Source organism: Eulemur rufifrons, chromosome 6 (assembly GCF_041146395.1).
Source record: "Eulemur rufifrons isolate Redbay chromosome 6, OSU_ERuf_1, whole genome shotgun sequence".
NCBI classification, from domain to species: domain Eukaryota; kingdom Metazoa; phylum Chordata; class Mammalia; order Primates; family Lemuridae; genus Eulemur; species Eulemur rufifrons.
Genome location: NC_090988.1, coordinates 46,208,176 through 46,214,614, shown reverse-complemented (window position 1 = coordinate 46,214,614; position 6,439 = coordinate 46,208,176). Strand labels below are relative to the sequence as shown.

The 6,439-nt window shown below is 44.9% G+C and overlaps 1 pseudogene; it reads left to right on the top strand.

Moving 5' to 3' along the window:
* The first annotated feature begins 4,977 nt into the window (after positions 1 to 4,977).
* Positions 4,978 to 5,559, top strand: LOC138383963 (bcl-2-like protein 2 pseudogene; annotated as a pseudogene).
* Positions 5,560 to 6,439: the final 880 nt, after the last annotated feature.

Sequence of the window (6,439 nt, the reverse complement as noted above, 5' to 3'; positions counted from 1 at the left end):
GGGTTTGTACAGTTTGGAATCTCTGGTCCTTTGGGCCACAAAAATCCTGCTCTGCCCCTTATTAGCACAGAACCTGACCCAAGGGGGCATGGTCTGAGCAATCTCTAGCCATGAATCTATGTAAGGGAATTGGTCGGGGTGGCCGGGAGTCCCGGTCACAACTTTCCAAATTGCTCGCACAGTGGGGAGGTCTAGGGTTCCTGTTCCAGGCCAGTCAACCCCAAATGCCGGCCATTCGTGTTCACAGAGGGCCTTAAGTCTGCTGGGACTCGGTGTAACACCGTAATCTGCCGTGAAACCCTTCTTAAAGTTCTTTAACATGCATTTAAGGACTGTAGGCTTAGATTCTACACTACCCACCCTAGACCCCTGAACGGTGTCGCAGTTTAACAGACAAAAGGTGTGTGTGGGGGGGATTCTCTCAGGTGTCTGCCTGGCTGCGTCCCTCGCAGGAACTTAGGTGCCTCTTGGCTAAGGTGTGCCCGTATAAACCCCCGGCCTGGTGGCTCCTTTTAGGGGAATGAATCACCGTTATGCCATACCACGCTGCCCCAGAACCGCAGCTGAGGACCCACTCAGGTTCCGTAGCCATAGCTGTGGAACCACCAACAGTCACTCTTCACTCACTCACTCAGACAGGCAGAGGTTGCATATTCCCACCCTGGGAATTCCCTGCACTCAGGAGGTGATCAAGCTCCTCTTCTGTCATCTGACGGGCCTGACTCAGACGGGTCCCAGGACTTTACCTGGTCCGATGCTTCCAGACCTGATTTGACTTGTCCTTCTTTCCGAGTGTCTGGGCGAGTTCGGGACCCCACGGCCAGCGGGAGCTCCCGAGAAACGAAGATATTCCACAAAAAGGTGATTGGCGCTGGTTTGTTTCTGTCGCTGAGGTCCCGCTGGTCGCTGCGCCCTTTCCCGAACCGGTGGCTTCAAGGGGCCAGTGCAGTTGGTTTTCCCGGTCAGGAAACCAAAATGTTACGGCAAGTGTTACAGCGAGTGGTCCCGAGGACAAACCAAGTGGCACACGGAGAGTCGGAGAATCAACGTTTATTCGCCGGCGGGCTAGAGGGGTCTCGCCACCAAATTCTGAGCCCTGTCTACCTAATGTTTCCCATTTTTATTAAGTTGGGTGATCCAAGGGGAGGAGGGTCTCAGGTGACAATGCCCGCCAGGTAATAAGTTTAGTGTCTACACCAGGCAATAGGATTAGTGTTATGCTGATGTGCCAAATGTTAGGTTAGTGATATGTTAATGTACCAGGTGTTAGGTTAGTGATATGCTAATGTGGGTTCTCCGTGAGGGGTGGGGGTCTCAGGCCTGTTGTGCCAAGTAATAGATGGGAGTTTTCCTTATCACCCTTTGCCAATCACTTCACTTTAGCTATAAATAAATTCCTTCTCCTTATATTTTTACCTTCAGCGTGGTACCAGTCTCTCTCCAATCTCTATAACAATTACATATGTACATGTCTCATCTCCCAACAACACAAAAGGCTCTTTGATTGCAGCGAGATACACACAACTCTGTACCTCGTGGAATTGAACATACTGAGGACTTTATGCAAAGATTTGCTGATGTTACTCCATAATTCTGTAAGAACATCACATAGTTTAGTTCTTTTAGCCATGGTTTCTGAGAAACAAAGCTAAGTATGTCCTAGCACTAAATGGAGAAAAAGAATAGTTGAAGGCAGAAGGACAAGGATACAAAGACAGGACAAGTGGGATTTATGTAAGAGAAATTGTGCTGCAACAATAATAATTTAAAACTTCCATCTATTGTGCCAAACTGTGTACTAACAGTTTAATTGCAGTATCTAATTTAAACTACATTAATAGACTGGGAGGTAGATTAGCCCCACTATACAGGCTAGAAAATTGAAGCTCAGAAAACTTAAGACCCAAAAGAGCACTTATATAAACTTTAGCCAAAAATACCCCTGAATTTTATGTTCATTTTATATCTGAATAAACAAAAATGTAGAAAAGTTGGTAATTTTCACACAGTTACACCTATATCAAATGTCCAAGCCGGATTTAGAAGAAAGGTATTTTTGTCACAAAAGAGTACTCAAGCTCTTTCAAACTTTAAGAAACTGCTTAAAAAAACACTATCCCCTTGACATAAAGATGCATTAAAAAAAGGGGAACTTAAATGTTCACACTTACCTAGTTTATAAATTCTGAGAAGTTTATTATAAAAATAAATAACAACAATTATGTTCTAACTCGGGAAAATTTGTGTATTTTTATTAACACTGTGAAGAAAATATAAGATCATGCTCTGCATGGTTCATAACTAAATAGGTTTACAAAAAATTACATAACCATTATATAAACTAATTGTTATATACATACACATGGGTTTTTTTAAATAACAGTTTTATTTAGATACAATTTACATATTATAAAATTCATTCTTTTTAAAGTGTACAATTCAGTGTGGTTGTTTGTTTGTTTGTTTGTTTGGCATATTTGCAGAGTTCCACAACCATCACCATTACTTAATTTAAAATATTTGTATTACCCCCAAGGACACCTCACATCCATTAGCAATTACTTCCCATTTCCTACCCAAACTACTGCTCTACACAAGCCCTAGGCAACCCCCAATCTAATTTCTGTCTAGATTGTGATGAGACGCAGTACTCACTATAGTTGTATGAGCTTAAGGGAAGCCATCTTATATACAAGCTAGTGCAGCCATCTTATGTACGGACTCACTGCTGTGTGAAGTTGAGAGAAGAATACATGAATAACAGAAAAAAAAATTTATACAGTGATTAACTTGTAAGTGATTGTTTAAAATCATTAGGTGTGTATAGTCACATTGTACTACGCTTGACAGTTCCTTGGAAAAATGTTCCTTAGATGTTCCTTAAAGAAATGTTCCTTGATTTAACTGATGCTATCTGCTTCTGTAAGGTTGCTTGCTTATAAATTATTGTGCTAAGCTGTATGTGTATTGTTAGTATTATTAGTGGTAAAGGTATATAACCCCTGCCCACTTTAAGATCAGGGCCATTCTCTGTGTCTAGACTTTCCCAGAACAGAGGTGGTCGCTGGCCAGCTAATAAAAACTCACTAATTTGGCTCAATTCAGCTTTCAAGTGGTCATTTTCTCACGTCTCAGACCATAACATTTGGAGGCCCCAGCGAGATGGCCCTTACACAGGGTGCTTGGTGACCACTGGTGCCTGGGATCTGGTGTGGGGTCCAGTGCCTAGCCTAGGAGAGAGCTCCTGAGAGACGTTCCTCAGCCCCAGACAATGGCCAGACCACACTCCAGCCACTGACACCTCAAAATTAACCAATTTCCTTGAATGAGTCTTCTGGACTTACATTGGTGAGTGTTTGGTTTGTCCGTCTTTGGTGGGCCCGTGTTTGGTTTTTTTGTCTTTGGTGGGCCCATTTTGGTGTTCCTTGGGAAAGCTGGACACAGCTAGGATCCCAGGAACAAGCCCCAAGGAGTGAGATGTCACTCATGGTTTTGGTCATTGTTTTCGGGCTTGGAAGGCTGTTTTGGCTGCGAGGCCTAGTCAGCAACTATTTGGCATCCTGCCGGATAGCTTGGTTTTTCCAAAAACTTTAGGATTTTGTTTCATGTTGGTTTGAATGCTCGTGGTTGATTTGTTTTATGTTAATTGTTGTCTAGATACTAGTATATGTTGCTTTTAGAGTGCCGCCTCCGTCTGAGTAACGCAACCACAAATAGTGTTATTGTCTTGGCTCCCCTCCTGACTGTCACCTGGATGAGAGATGTGAGAATGTTATAGCCCCATGGCTGATTAGCTACGGGGTTTGAGTGGGTCCTAACCTGCGGTTATGTGGCGACCTCGTACGACATAACGGTGACTCACCCTCTGGAAAGAGCGGTGACCTGCCCGGGCTTTATATGGGAACACCTTCAGCCAAGACGCGCCTAAATCTCCACGAGGGGAGCAGCCAGGCAGACACCTGAAAGTACACCCCACCTTATGTGAAAATCTGTCTCTGTGTCTCTGTGTTTTGTCATTGTAAAAAAACTTTATAGCATGAAAGAGTGTACAGCAAATCGTGCTCAAAATCCGTGTGCTGGATAAGTTTATTGTAACAAAAAGTAATTGTGAAAAACAAAAGAATTTTGCTGGTTGCCGCCTTGTTGGCGCCTGTTTCACCTAGCAACAACTCTCATTTGTCTGCTTCTCCTCCTAGCCAGTAAATCTACTAATTTCTCCTTCTCTCTGTTGCCGTTCCAGTCTGTTACCTATGGGTTATAAAGAATTCATTGTAAAAACTGCCCTCTATCCAAGGGGGGAACCACCTCCCACTCCGGCGCTGAGTCACTGGTATTCTTTTAGCCCAGCTTATTGCCCAGATTGCCAGTTATATTTTTTAACCACAGAACAGGGTCAAGGAGTGCCTTTGTTGGTTTCTCAACAGCAACTACCATCCACCAAGTACGGGCGAGTGTTCTTGAGGAATCTCCAGAAGCTGCCGACACCTGCTCTGGTACCGCTGTGAATTCTGTGGCTTCCTTTAGCCTTTCCTTGATTTTTTTTTTTTTTTTTTTTTTCATGATAGGTTTAGTCTACTTGCTACCAGGCTTTTGGGCCTGGTGTTTGGTATAGGACTTTATGGCATAGCTCCTAAGAGAATGGAACAGGTTCTGTTGATGCTGCTATACTAGACTATAATAGGCTCAGTCGTCCTTTTTAAACCTCTTTCTCGGTTACCCTGTTTAGACTTTTGCCCTCGATAGTCCTTGTTTTTCAGAAACACAGGATCAGGTTCCTGGCCTCTGTAAGGCAGCCATCAGGCGACAGGCCGGGACCAAGGATTCCTGAGATCTAAAGATTATTCCCTTTTTTCCTCAAAATGGGTCAATCAGGGTCATGTTAGAATTGCATGTCACTTAATGTTTTTTGAAAAACTTCCAGAAACTTTCAGGGTGATCATTTATATGCTTTTTAATTATATCCATTCATTTATACAGATGATGACCCCAGCCTCAGCCCCAGACACACGAGCTTTGGTGGCAGACTTTATAGGCTATAAGCTGAGGCAGAAGGGTTTTGTCTGTAAAACTGGCCCAGAGAAGGGCGCAGCAGCTGACCTGCTGCACCAAGCCATGAGGGCAGCTGGAGATGGGTTCGAGACCCGCTTCCAGCATACCTTCTCTGGTCTGGCTGCTCAGCTGCATGTGACCCTCAGCTCAGCCCAGTAGTGCTTCACCCAGGTCGCCAATGAGCTTTTCCGGGGGGGCCCCAATTGGGGCCGCCTTGTGGTCTTCTTCGTCTTTGGGGCTGCACTATGTGCTGAGAGTGTCAACAGGGAAATAGAGCCACTAGTGGGACAAGTGCAGGAGTGGATGGTGGCCTACCTAGAGACACGGCTGGCCGACTGGATCCACAGCAGTGGGGGCTGGGCAGAATTCACAGCTCTCTATGGGGACATGGCCCTGGCGGAGGCGCGGCGTCAATGAGGGAAAAACTGGGCATCAGTAAAAACAATGCTGATGGGGGCCATAACACTGGGGACCCTGTTAACTATAGGGGCCTTCTTTGCTAACAAGTAAAACAGTTCCAGGGCCAGGTGGGGCTAGGTATGGCCCTTAAAATAGAGTAAATGTTTAGACAGGCGTAAAACAGGGATAGACAAAAAAAGATGATGATATATTAAAAACATATACACAGAAAAACTGTTAAGACAAACCCTGGCCCTGATGGACAACTCCACGAATCCTGGTGATATACAACATGTCTTCCCCTCCATGCACCCAAAGTGGGACCCAAACGAGGAGCAAGGTAAGGGGGCTCTCGATCGGTATTGCCAGACTTTGCTCGGGGGTATACAGGCCACAGCTAACAGGCCAACTAATTTGTCCATAGTAAGCAAAACCATACAGAGACCTAAGGAGTCTCTGGCGGTGTTCCTAGAACGCCTTTTTAAAGCTTACCGCCTGTATACTCCCATAGACCCAGAGGCACCAGAAAATAGACGTGCCATTAATATGTCTTTTCCCACTTCATTGGCCCCTGATATTAGAAAAAGCTACAGAAAGTAGAGAGATTAAAAAGTACTGTCTGAGTTAATAAAATTGCCCAGAAGAAAACAGACCAGTTGCATACTTGTCTAACAGTTTGGACCTGTAGTATCTGGCTGGCCAGACTGCTTGTGGGCCATTGCTGAAAAACTTCCAGAAACTTTCAGGGTGATCATTTATATGCTTTTTAATTATATCCATTCATTTACACAGATGATGACCCCAGCCTCAGCCCCAGACACACGAGCTTTGGTGGCAGACTTTATAGGCTATAAGCTGAGGCAGAAGGGTTTTGTCTGTAAAACTGGCCCAGAGAAGGGCCCAGCAGCTGACCTGCTGCACCAAGCCATGAGGGCAGCTAGAGATGAGTTCAAGACCCGCTTCCAGCATACCTTCTCTGGTCTGGCAGCTC